This window comes from Schistocerca piceifrons, chromosome 4 (assembly GCF_021461385.2).
Source record: "Schistocerca piceifrons isolate TAMUIC-IGC-003096 chromosome 4, iqSchPice1.1, whole genome shotgun sequence".
Taxonomy (NCBI): Eukaryota; Metazoa; Arthropoda; class Insecta; order Orthoptera; family Acrididae; genus Schistocerca; species Schistocerca piceifrons.
In genome coordinates this window covers 404,407,367-404,421,499 of record NC_060141.1, presented here as the reverse complement: position 1 = coordinate 404,421,499, position 14,133 = coordinate 404,407,367, and the positions used below count along the sequence as shown (strand labels likewise).

The following is a 14,133-nucleotide window of genomic DNA, read 5'->3' as shown; positions in this document are numbered from 1 at the left end:
TTTGTTATATTTCAAAGAGGCTTATGTTTCTTACTGGTGAGGTAAATCGAAGGTTTGATGCACACCGTGTCTTGAGCGCTGGCGCGAGAAAAGTTGTTGTGGCTTGTGACTGTGCCTGCAGAGCTGAAAACGGCGTTCGAGTGTCAGACGGCAACTTGCAGAGCTGTCTGTCGGTCGTGGAAGTCGCATCCCAGGAGCAAGAAACCCGGAGGACGCAGCAGCGGTTGTCGCCGGCGGGGCAGGCCCCGGAGTGTTCCTGTCTGGCCTTATAGGGCGCGAGGCCGATGGCATTTACATGCGTGGTGCGCACGTGCAGGCGATCCTGCCGTAATGACGCGACGGGGGAACACGGAAGCGGTCCGGGAGTCGAGAGCTACGCACGAGGCGGAAGGTCGTGGGCCACCTCTACTGTTTCCGAGGCCACCCCAGTGTGGGCCTGGACGGCAGTTATTTCCTTACTGCGGTGGATCGTGGGCTTTGGGGAAAGCGGTAAAGAAGAGAATCGAGGCGTTTGAGGTATGGTGCTACAGACGGATTTTGGAAGTTAGATGGACTGACAAGAAGTGAAGAGGTTCTCCGCAAAATAGAGGAGAAAAGATACTCTGTCTGGTGAAAAGTATCCGGTCACCCCTTTGTAATTCGGGACTGACCACTAGATGTCACAAACTGCGGGCCCCCCAGTATAAAAAGTGGAGGATAGTGTTGTGTTGTCAGGACAGAAGAGTAACAATAAAATGAATCAGTCAGGACACTCAGCGATATTGAACGTGGACTGGTGTTTGGATGACACCTGAGTGACAAATCCGTCAGAGACATTTCAACCCTTTAAAGCTGCCCAGGCCGACTGTTGGTGATGCGACTATGAAGTGGTAACGTGATGGAACGACCACAGCTAGAAATCATTTCCTGATAGACACGGACCGCGGGGCATTGTGAAGGGTGTAGTAAAAATCGCATGAAGTCAGCGGAAGGAATCAGTTGTGAGTTCCGAATTCTTACCAGCACTCCAGCTAGCGCAATGACTGTGTGTAGGGACTTTAACGGGGCGCAAAAGCCGAACAGATCCTCATAAGCCATACACTTCTACAGTCAGTGCGAAGGGACGCTCGAGCTGGTGCAAAGAGCGAAGCCGCTGGGTAGCGGATGACTGGAAACGCGGGATCTGGAATGATGAATCACGCTATACCCTGTGCGAATACGATGGGGTTTGGGTTTGACGAATGCCTGGGGAACGTACTAGTGCTAGCCTTGAAGTACAGAGAAGAGGAAGTTACGCTACGGCAGTGTTTTTCGTGCATACATTGTGATCCCTTGACTGGGATTAAGACAACTATATATGTGGAAGGATATGAACAGAATTTACAGTAGTGTGTACTGCGTGCAATAGAGGAAAACTTCCAAGACGTTGATTGTTTGCGTCAGCCTGACAAAGTATCCTGTCATAAAGCAACATCTGTGAGTCAGTGGTTTGTGGACAATAAAATTCCTGAAATGAACTGGCCCGCTCTGAGTCCCAAACTGAACCCAATGGAACAACAGTTAGAACGTCGACTTCGCTCCAGACCCGAGCATGCAACATCGCTACCTTCTCTGTTTCGGCTCTTGAGGAAGAATAGGCCGCCGTTCATCCACATCTCCCCAGGAGAGTACATGCCCTCATGGCTGGTGCATCCCATATTAATGTCAAGTAATAGCTTTGAGGATATTTTTGATCAGATTGTGTACGTATAACACTGACAGAACAAGTGACTGGATGGTAAAACGTGTGTTGGGACATCAGGAAATAACTCCCATGGTTCTTGTGGAAGCTGTAGAGGGTAACAACTGTAGAGAAAGTAAGAGACAGGAATAAATTTAATAAAATTGAGGTCATTGTGTTACTCTGAGACGAAGATTACGATACAGGAAAGGAATTCGTGAGGGGCAGCATCTAACAAGTCAGATTACTGATGAAAGAAATAATAGTTAAGTCAAAATCGATTTGTTTTCCTCCCATTTAGTCAGATTTCTAAGCCATTTAAGTGGTCATGGGGGGGGGGGGGTCTTGTACAATGCTTGTTTGTTTTCAGATCCTTTGCAACATTTCTGGCTCATTCACTCATGCATATTACTTAACTTATGCACCTAGCCTCTCCTGTTTTTGTTTTGGAAGTAGACGTTCCACAGATAAACTTTGTTATTATTTTTTTAATTTATTTATCTTTCTTCCTAGTTCCAGGTCCCTGCCCCATCTTAGGCAATCATTCGTGCCATTGACCAAGTCGTCGGGTTAGACTCTGATGTCCAGCATTGGTCAGTACTAGTTTGTCACCACGAGCACGTCGGACTTCGTAAATAACTAACACGCTTACTGTGGAAGTCCAGTTCTGAAGATTATCTTAATAAAAATTACAGACGATTCAGTGGCCTACATAGTAATGAACTTGAAGTTAAAAAAAAAAAAAGTCGCACAGATTGATTTAGAAATGCGAGATAATGACAACGTTTATGATTAGCCATCTGCCTATAAAATGACAGGTTTAAATATTGTTGCTGTGCCTCAGAAAATAATGTATTCGAATAATTTCATTTATCGAGAAAATAATAAAAACAACTGAAATTCGTGGTAGTTAAGAACCCACTTCATTTATTTATCAGTTTCAAAGCCACTATTTTTTCCTTTTTTCAGGCGAGAAACTTCCAGTTCAAACATGGATACGAATAATCGCTCTCCAAACAACGACGCTTTGTTGTCAGCCGCAGTCTCTGTAGGAACTGCGTTATGCAAATCGTTTCTTGATTACATCATTCTTTAGCCATTTTTCAAGTGCAATACCAAACCCCTGAAATGCCAGTTGATTGCAAGGACTTTTAGGAAGCATGTGGATGTTGCGCGTAGGCCTGCATGCGTTGCGACAATTTTGACGAATGAGCCTGAATTAAGATGCGGTAAAGGAAGTTATGCAGGCATACTTCGTGTCCAATGTTATTTTTTTGTGCCGTCCTCTGTGTTACGACCTTCGATGGACCATCAAGCTGAAGTGATGGCGCGAGGTTAGCAGAAACGAGAGAATCCCCCGTTAAGGAAGCAAATAGCTTTTCCGTTGAATCTCATTACGAGACGCTCTAGAAAACGACACTAAGAAACGCGACCTTCCGCGTTACTGCAGACCTTGTCAACGGCACGGTGTGAAACATTAGTGCTCGAATGGTTTTTTTTACTGGCGGAGGCAACCAAGGATTTGCTGTTTAATGTGCTATGATGAGCTTTTGTAAAGACTGCTGTTATGGAGTGATTAGACAAGGCTAATGGAAAGAAATGGCTGTGGGTGACCTTACGAAGCGGAAGTGCGTCCAGTCCGTTAAACTCGGAAGAGCTAAATTGTTTCGGTCACACAGCTAGCGTGTTTATTTGCCCGTCAGCGTAAGAGTTTTGTATGTTAGGCCACTAATGATGACCCAGTCAATTGCTGCTATAATTCTCCATTTTGATGAGTTCTTTTGAAGTTTCAAGGATGGTTAATAACAGGTCGCTGTTATTGGCGCCATAAGAACGGCACCAGATTACAGCGCTTTACTGAATTAAGAGCCATTACGTTTTGATCTCTGGATCACAATTTCAGTTGCAGAATATAACTGACGCATGTGACAAGAACTGCTGCTATGATAATACTTGAGCGTCTGAGTTTCTTTCAATATGTTTGCTCTAATTAGTTTTTGTGCTGAATGCCCTATAACTGCCAATGTAGCTGGAAATACATAGCAGTGGTTTTAAACTGACAAGGTTGATGATATGGAGCATCTTCCTTTCGACCTGTACGGGATAACGGCAGGCGCAATTCAAGGCGTGTCGGATTCAAAAAACATCCATCTCTCCATCCCAAAACTTGCCTTTTTACTCGAGAGCGCACAAGCCGATAATGTGTTACGAGGAGCCTATCCCATCGAATAGCAGTAATGTCCACATAACATGACTGTGGAAATGACAAAATGTATGCTCTGCCTGATGTTAAAAATATTAATAATTATAATGATGTGTTTCGTCTCAACGCCAGCAATTTCTACAGTAACGTTCTCTTTTCGTTGCAGAGGAGTTTATATCACTGTTACTTAACTGAATTTAATGCATCTGTTTATAGTCGCATATGTCTCGAATACGGTTATGTAATTGGATAATATTCCTGCAGCTAATTCTCCTATTATATTAGCTTTGCCATGAAGGTGAGGTTCTCGTCAATATTTTGACTGTATTTGCCATAACAACTGAAAAACCCGGTGTCGGTTAGTTGGGGATTTGATGCGTACACTGCCGGAAAGAAAAATGCAACATCCTCAACCACAACGTCATTTGATGGACAAATGCGGTGGCAGGTAATTCATTGTGGGAGTGTATGACAAAACATTCAGACCAACTGAAAGACACGTCACAGTTAATAGCGCTCAACAAACAGTGGCATAAATGAAGAGCGAAACCCTGCTCCGCTCCCTTTCGCCCTCTGGTGGAAACGTAGGGGTGTATTTCCGCATCCGAACCATCGTGAAGAGGCCGAATGGCATCCTGCAATAGATTGTCCCAAACACCTTGCGCCTTTTTTTGCAATTCGGAAATGGTTCTTGCAGGCCCTGGAGAACAGTAAATTCAGCTTTACCATGTCCCGTACGTGTTCAATTTGTGAGAGACCTTGTGATCTTGCTGGCCAGGACACCACGAAGACACCATTTTGTTGCAGTAGCCGCAGGTGAACGTGAATTGTCAGGTTAAAAAGCAAGCCACCAGCATCTCGAAGAAATGGCATGATCATATAAAATTAATTGTTGGTAAGGGGGGTGCCTGGTTGAGATTCATTGGGATAGTCCTTAGAAAATGTAGTCCATCAACAAAGGAGGTGGCTTACAAAACACTCGTTCGACCTATACTTGAGTATTGCTCATCAGTGTGGGATCCGTACCAGGTCGGGTTGACACAGGAGATAGAGAAGATACAAAGAAGAGCGGCGCGTTTCGTCACAGGGTTATTTGGTAAGCCTGATAGCGTTACGGAGATGTTTAGCAAACTCAAGTGGCAGACTCTGCAAGAGAGGCGCTCTGCGTCGCGGTGTAGCTTGCTGTCCAGATTTCGAGATGGTGCGTTTCATGGATGAGGTATCGAATATATTGCTTCCCCCTACTTATACCTCCCGAGGAGATCACGAATGTAAAATTAGAGAGATTCATGCGTGCACGGAGGCTTTCCAGCAGTCGTTCTTCCCGCTAACCATACGCGACTGGAACAGGGAAGGGAGATAGTGACAGTGGCACGTAAAGCGCCCTCTGCCACACACCGTTGGGTGGCTTGCGGAGTATAAATGTAGATGTAGATGTAGCACGTTATAAGAACCTATGCAGTGCAGCTGGCTCTGGTTACTTTACCCCGCAGAAATACCATGTATATGCGAGAGATGTTACTAATGCCCCCCCCCCCCCCCCATACACACACACCAGAGCGCCGCCATTCCCCCTTCCCCGTCAACTCATTCGCGGCTCCAAAGTAGCCGTGCTTGGCAGTGACGTGGTGTCATGGTAGTCTGACCAAAGGCACACGCGATCTTAATCCTGCTCCAAGCAGATGGTACTCAGTGGTCCCTTCTGACACAAGAGGTGCAACATGTTCGCAGATTTCGTTCCTGGATGATGTTCGGTCGGCCACCGCTGCTCCGCGTCGATATTGACGTGTGTTTGTACTACCCGAACGTCCGGTAGCTAGTCTACAGGCGTGGACGAACGAAAGAAACGTTTCACAGAGACGAACGAAACGCAAGGAACAAAGACCCACTCCCGAGCATGACTTACGTTCGTTCATCATTGAAACGAAGTCTGCATCAGTGCTACGCGGTATCCTTGAAGACGGTCGTTAACCTGGACCTATTGTGAAACTAGGAGCTTGGCTGGAGCCTCCAGCCGCCCTGGACGGCCGCCCACTGGCGCTGGCGGACCGAAACGTCCGGAAGATGGCGTCGCAGCTGACCAGTGAAAGTGCAGTGACCTGGCCATCAGCGATGCGGGCGGCGGGCAGCGGGCAGGCGTCCCACGTAACGGAGCGGCTCCGTTGGCGCCGGGTTACGTCAGCTGTCGGCAGCCGCATGCTGGTAGCTGTCGCAAGGGATCGCGTGCGTCTCCTAATCACCGCTGGGAGCCCCACGGTATTGTACTGCCGGCTGAAATAGGTGACCTGCCTCTCGCGACTGACAGACAAAATGGTTCAAATGGCTCAGAGCACTATGGGATTTAACTTCTGAGGTCATCAGTCCCCTAGAACTTAGAACTACTTAAACCTAACTAACCTAGGGACATCACACACATCCATGCCCGAGGTAGGATTCGAACCTGCGACCGTAGCGGTCTCGCGGTTCCAGACTGAAGTGCCTAGAACCGCTTGGCCACACCGGCCGGCTGCCGAAGTCAACTGTTGATGAAGTGACTGAAGTGGAAACGCGACGAACACCATAGCTAAACGAAGACAAGGCTGACCTCATGTCGTAACGGACGGGGACCGCCGAGCACTGCGAAGGGTGGCTGTAAGAAAAAACTCGTAAATGCGAAATTTCTCCCAGAAGTCCAGCTAGCGAAATGACCGTGCGTGGGGAGTAAAAAAGAGCTTCTTTTGTCAATGGCAAGTGGACAGTGGATGATTGGAAATGAGTGATTTGCAAAGATGAATCACGCTATACCATGTAACAATGCAATGGAAGGGTTTCGGCTAGGCGAATGCATGAAGAACTGCACCTGCCATCACGTGTAGTGGTAAGAATGAAGTAAAGAGGAGCTGTTGTAATGGTATGGCGCTGTTTTTCATGGTTAGGATGGGGTCCCCTTTCTGCGTCTAAGAAAACTCTAAATGCGGAAGGATATGAACACATTTTACAGCATTGTGTTCTGCGTACGATAGAGGAACAGTTCGGAGACGATGATTGTTTGTATCAGCATAACAATGCACCCTGTCGTACTGCATCATGAGTGAGGCAGTAGTTTGTGGACAATAAAATTCCTGAAACGGACTGACCTTCACAGAGTCCCGACCTGAACTCTGTGGGACACCTCTAGGATGAGGCAGTCAAATTCGCTCCAGAACCCAGTGTCCTGCATTACCACCTACTCTGGTTTCGGATCTTGAGGAAAACTGTCCTCTTCAGATATACAGACACCTCACTAACAGTGTCCCTAGTAGAATTCAAACCGTCATAAAGGTGAACGGTGGAAACACCGCGTATTAGTGTCCACTAATAGGTATCTCAAAAAACTTTTGGTCAGATACCCATTACTTTCCTGTAGAGGTGCAGTGAAAACAGCTGGAGAAGAACAGTGACAGCAAATTTCAGCAAAGGGGATTCTCCAAGGCTGAGAGGGCGCAAACAGGATGATCGGCTGGCGCGTCATCCGTGTCAGGGAAAACCGCCGGCTGCGGCCGAGCCAGCCACAACACGCGCGCCTCGGCCGCCAAAGTTTATGCGCGCTGTGCCTAATCATCAAAACACGACGGCCGCTCGCCCGTCCGTCCTACTGGCTGCTCTTCGCCGCCACAGCGGCACGCCGGCCTTCTGCCTCGGGGCACACCAGAACTGTTGGACATCGTGTGAATTCGTTACTGAGTAATCAATACGCTGCGGCATTCAAAGTACCGTTTCGTTAAGCCGTTTGCACGCGGACCATGCATTCGAATGTTGAGCCAACGGTGTGCCGAGTTTCTGAATTAATAGACTGGAAAAAGGACACTGGGGAGTCTTTCCGGATGTGCATAGCAACACATAGCATGTCAGATATTCTGAACGTGCGTTTGAACGTAGACCAGCGAGATGGAAGAACGGCACCCGCGCTACAAGCACGCCACCTACCTTTAGAATCGAGTCGCGAGATGATGCCATAGTGGCTTTCAGTTGAAGCCTGTTATGTACATATGCCGTTACTTAGCACCAGAAAATTGAGGAGCTCTCGAAAACACGTTGTTAATTCTGGAGGACAACGGATCAAATCCCCGTCCGACCATCCAGATACTGGTTTTCCATTATTTCCTTAAATAGCTCCAGGTGATTGCTGGGACAGCTCTCTGAAAGGACGCGGTCGATTTCCTTCACCCATCCGAGCTTGGGCTCCATCTCTAATGACCTGAATATCGGCGGGGCGTTAAACACTAATCTCCCTTACTGATTTTTTCTTGCGGTTTTAATATCCTCTCTACTTCGGCCATCATCAGTTATTTGGCAAAAGTGATAAACTACTTTCAGTGTCTCATTTCCACATCAAATTCCCTCAGCATCGCCTGATTTATTTCGACTACATTCCATTATAATTGTTTTACTTTTATTGATAGTCATCTTGTAACCTCTTTCTGAGACACTATCCATTTCATTCAATTGCTCTTCCAAGTCTTTTACTGACTCTGTTAGAATTACAATGTCATCGTCAAATGTCATATCTTTCATTTCTTCTTCCTAAAGCTTAATTTCCTCTTCAAATTTTTTCCATGGTTTACTTTAGATGTCGCTAACTGCTCAGATTAAGTAACATAGGGGATAGGTTGCAACCGTGTCTCACTCTTCTGTCCTCCTGTGCTTCCCTTTCATGGTCTTTCTCTCTTAAAACTACAACCTGGTTTCTGTAAAAGTTGCAAATAACCTATTGCTTCCGTATTTTATCCTTTCTACCTTCAGAATTTCAGTGTGTGTATTCCAGTCATCATTTTCAAAAGATTTTTCTAAATCTAAAAATGGCATAAATGTAAGTTAGCCTTTCTTTAACCTATCTTCTTAGATAAACTCTAGGGTCGGTATTACCTAGAGTGTATTTACCTCTCTCAGCAACCGAGCTTCCCTGAGTTTTGTCACATCATGTAAATAACTCCTGTCAGTAAATTGTAGACTGACCTGTTAAATTGATAGTTTGGTAACATTCATATCTGTAAGCAACTGCCTTTTACACTGTTCTTCAAGTGTGAGGATATTTGGAACGTCTCACATATCTTGCACACCAAGTGGAATAGTTTTGTGATTACTAGCTCTCCCAAGGATCTCAATGATTCTAAGGGAATGGCGTCTATTCCAGGGGCCTTGTTCTACTTTAGTCTTTAAGTGCTCTGACACATTTCTCTCGCATCACCGTATCTCCCATATCTTGTTTATTTACTTTCTCTTCCCTTTCTGTAATACTACCAATGTTCGTTTCCCTTGTATAGCGCTTCTATATACTCCGTCCACTTTTCCGCTTCCCCCTCTTGGGTAGTACTGGCTTGCCATCTGAGCTCTTGTTATTCATGCAGCTGCTTTTAAATATCGGACACGAAAGCTTTTCCATTGCAGAAACAACAAATTCAGTTACGTAGAGTGTTCAAATGGCTCTGAGCACTATGGGACTTAACTTCAGAGGTCATCGGTCCCCTAGAACTTAGAACTACTTAAACCTAACTAACCTAAGGACATCACACACATCCATGCCCGAGGCAGGATTCGAACCTGCGACCGTAGCGGTCGCGCAGTTCCAGACTGTAGAGCCTAGAACCTCCCGGCCACCCCGGCCTGCTACGTAGAGTGTTACTTCTTTATGTGCTTTCAACATAAACACCTTATAAGTAATGATGGAACGAAGCAGCACGTCCTTCCCTGGACCAAGTTTCGAACCGGGCGTAACCCACTTGACGCGACCAGTGTTGGCGAATCCGGTGTCGAGCTCTGTGGGTGTCCTCGCATCCAGGGTCTCGCTACCCACATAATGCTGCCAGCCGCACGACTTACCGTACCACAACGCGGCTCAGCGCAGCGCAGTAATTCACTGTCGCTCTTGTTACCGGCGCCCTAGAGCGCCTCTTCGCTGCTGCGCTGTGCAACTTTCTCCGGCAAGTGGGAAGAAGGAGCAGTCGAAACGACGCGTCACGTCTGCGTCCAGATCGTTAGAGGTCAAGCATCGGGCTCGCTAGACATCACTCTGGAGGGAACCATCCCAGAATCAGACGTGATTGATTTACTGAAAGCACAGAAGGAAGAGTGTTTGGAACCAGCTCTGAATTTGAGTCGCGTCAGTCAACCATTCGCTCGTCCTCAGTGTCGGTTCTTGCGTCATTCTGGAAAAGCGAACCTGAGTATACAGAGGGATCACATAATAGCCCTACTGTCCATCCCTTTTATTTCGTGAACCGTCCAAGATATCGAATCATGCTTTTCGGCATAGTATGCCTACACACAGTTAATTATGGTGCATGTCTAATTAACTTAACTCTTGCATTAACCGAGATACTGAAACAAGTTCGTCTTCCTTTACTGTAATGACGTATTTCGTGATTTATTTCGGTGTAATGTGCAACCAATCACTTTTTGGATTTTTGATACGATTTATTTTCTCTGCCATTAACTAATTTTCAAACCACGGCAGGCGCATCATCAGATGGAGGCCTTACAGGAACATTATCTGGACTAGTGCAACTAGACGCTGAGCTCGTGGTGCTGGCGGAACTAACGAAAATTTAGTTACCAGTAATTAGAAGTTTTTGAAACGAAAAGGTTTCTGTGTATTGGGTACTTAATTGCAATGATTACAGTGAGTAATCACTGAACATAAGTACAAAGAATATGAATATGCTAGGTATGTCACTTTTCCACGTCACGATCTTTAACTTGAGAAGCTTGGAATTACAGAATAAATATTTACAAACATAGATAACGGATGTAAGTGAACATTGCGAGCTGCAGGAGTGTTCATATGTTTACAGTATACATGTAATATGGAAAAAATTATAAAAACATAAACAAATAAAGTGAAACATTTACTGCATAATTAAACAACGAATGAATTACTACCATATGTGACAGAGTTTTGCTTTGTGGGATCATGTCACATATTGTTGTAATTCACTCACTGTTTCGTTATATAGTAAGTATTTCACTCTGTTTGTTTATGTTTTCGTAACATCTTGATCCATATTATATGTTATTGTAAATATATGAACACACTTGCATATTGCAATGTACACTAACTTCTGTTACCTATGTTTGTAAATATCTAGCATTATATCAAAAATGCTTGTACCATGGACATTAATTTCGGAGCAGTATATGAGGAAATAGCAGAGAAGCTTTCAGAATTCCCCCCCCCCCCCCTCCCCACTCTACAAACGCATTTTGGGGAAACCCAATAGCTAACATAATTTCTTTGCTTGTTACACACCCTGAACCAGAAATATAAATAACTAAATTACGGAGGTGCAGCAGTAATTACATCAGGCATTTATATGAAGTTCGAGTGAACACTGCAATCTGAATCCATTTTTCATTAACTGCGGGAAAACGATTACATAAGATACGACAATACTGCATTTTTCAATGTCCGCACCAGCCAATGCCTTCTTTTTACAAAGGCCTCGCCAGGTAACTGACCAGTCACAATGCGGTTGAATTTTCCCGCAATATTGACTTCCCAAGGTTTTCGAAAGGCACTGGCTGGCTTTCGCTAGAGTCTCCGGCGTTATACAGAGAGCACGTAATAGTAATGAAAAAATATCTTACGTAAAGGCTGTGGTCAGTAAGCGCTGAGTTCGAGAAAAATCTGCTTTTCACAGTTACTTGTTTGTGTTCCTGCAACACTAAGTACGTGAAACCTTGTCGTTCTACTGCTCCGGCTGTAGTCAATGCATTCGAAGCTGAGAATGTGTTGTAACTCTAGGAAATTTGCCGGACTTTACTGGAGGTTATACTACACAAATAGATTATTTATGTCGTAATATTTAATAATGCTTAGAATACTCGATGAAATGAATTACATAAATAACAGTGTCGTACGGGTGAATAACAGTGTTGAGCAACAGAACAGTATGAATGATCATAAAAAGAAAAAGCAACTGAGAAACAACGAAGTGTTGCTATCGCCAACTCTTTTGTGATCTAGAAAAAAAACCATTTAGCGTCTGGAACGAAAAACTGAATGAATGCTTGTACCATGGACATTAGTTTCGGAGCAGCGTATGAGGAAATAGCAGAGAAGCTTTCAGAGGCTGGGAAGAGAAAAAAATTGGAATAAACTCTCTCGCAATATCAGATGACTCTGCCACACTTTCTGAAAATGTAACATCCGCTGTAATAAAAATCTCTTAAAACAAATAGCCAGTAGGACCGACTTATGAACTTTTTCAGAGAAAAAAAAGTAAACTTTAATAAACAGTAAAAATGCACCGAAATTGCTGGAAACAAATATTGACCGAATAGAGAAGGTTAAAAATTTAAATATCTTGAGGAAAAGGGCCAAGAAAGTGCTTTAGAAAAAGCTGCTACAGAGGAAAGAATACATAAAATGGGAAGGTGATATGGCATAACTAAACGCCTTTATAATAAAAAATGCCTACCTGAAAACTCAATAGCAAGGCATTACGATACAGCAGTGAAGCCAGATTGTCTACATACAAGCGAAAGTCTAGCAGTAAGCTGTACTTCAAATAACATAGAACTACTGGAGAGGTAATCATTAGGAACGTATGGGACCAGAAAAACTATATAAGATTGGAAATTACGTTGTAATGATGAAATTTCTTGAAACATAGAAAACATATCAGAAGTAATGGGAAAAAGAAGACTTGTATTTTCTGGTCAGTTATATAGATTGAAAGACAGTAGATTAACCAACAGGATCTTCAGATATTTGTGGGACAAGAATTAAGAAAGGATTTAGAAAACAATAACGTAAAAGCTGAAGAAACAACTGACAGAGAAGCGTTTAGGGAAAAACATACTGACTATGGAAGGATTCAAAGGTAGAATGAAGAAAACTGGTGTGAAATGGTCAGAAGAACACAAGAAGAAAAAAAACCACAGTCAACAGATGAAAGAGTACTAGAAAAAACGAAAATAATTATGAGTAAGGAAATGAAATTGGCACGTGGTCCTTAGTCTGCCCATCCAGGAAGAAAAAAAATTGTTGCTGTAATGTGGATGTTGTGCAGTTACTGTACACTTTCAAAGATGAACAATTTTCATTAGTTAGTCTTTATAACTGTGCAGCAAACGTCAAAATGAAGTTTAAAAAAAGGCTGGAATATTTTGAGACGTTGTAGTAACTATCAAAAGAAGAAGGAGGAGAAGAAGAAGAAGAAGAAAAAAACAAACAACAACACTGAATACAGCAGTGGCACCACGTCATCTTTTCAGACGGGTCCCGACTCTGCGGTATAGTATCGCGATGGACGTACACAGGTGCAGCAATTTCAAACAGAATGAGTGATGGTGTGGGGTGCCTTTGGGTTCATGACAGTCACTTCTGGTACGCACAGTCCATAGTTTGGACAGCATCTATTACATTTTTAACCTGTTAAAATCGGTGGGTGTGACTTGTCTTCGAGATGTCCGTGACGAAATCTTTCGACAGATAACGCAAGACCGCACGTGACCCGTGTTGTTTCTCACTTAGCCCAATTCAGAGGACGTTTGACTTTTGATCTGGCCGACATGTTCTCCAGGTCTACCACCCACTGAAAATATGTGTTGATGTGATTCTGGAAGACTGGCCCACTATCGCCCGCCAGGTTAGCGTTGAAGCGTTGAAGCAGCCTAGGGTGATGGACCAGTGTCATCGAAGCTCAATTCGAGTCAATGCCCAGTTGGATTATAGCTGTTGGTACAGCCAATATGGCAACTCTGTGCACTAAGTTTCGCAACAAATAAGTATCACGTCCAAATCACCTACAAATTTAATCGTGTATCGGTATGCATTAGACAGCACGCGTACCTAACATGTTCCAAAACGCCGCGCATAAAAGAGGGATTTTTCGGTGCTCATACTTCGGGTTCTGTTCGTGATAATAGAGGTAGGGTGAAGTGTTTTGGATAGCCCCTGCTCTAGGGACCATATGTATACCCAGCAGAAGGATCGTCTTAGTGTCACTATCGTACAGTACAGGGTCAAAGTAGGAGTATTACACAATTCCTCCTGCTTAGGTAAATGGAGAAAATCGGATGGTTCTTTTTACATTTGATATGGTCCACGGTAAGCTTGATGAAACTGATGGAGGCACCATTGCTTCACATGCGGATACTCGCAAAACCAGCAAAAAATGGTTTTACTATGTTTTCGCTGTCACCAGCGGACCAAACCCCAGCCGAGGATCCCAAGATGGCTATGCACAGCAAATGGGTGAACTTCGTACGA

At 44.4% G+C, this 14,133-nt stretch overlaps 1 protein-coding gene across 1 annotated transcript in view; it reads right to left on the bottom strand.

Moving 5' to 3' along the window:
- LOC124794841 (UNC93-like protein) overlaps positions 1-14,133 on the bottom strand; it is a 234,053-nt gene that overhangs the window by 184,534 nt on the left and 35,386 nt on the right. The window lies entirely within an intron of this gene.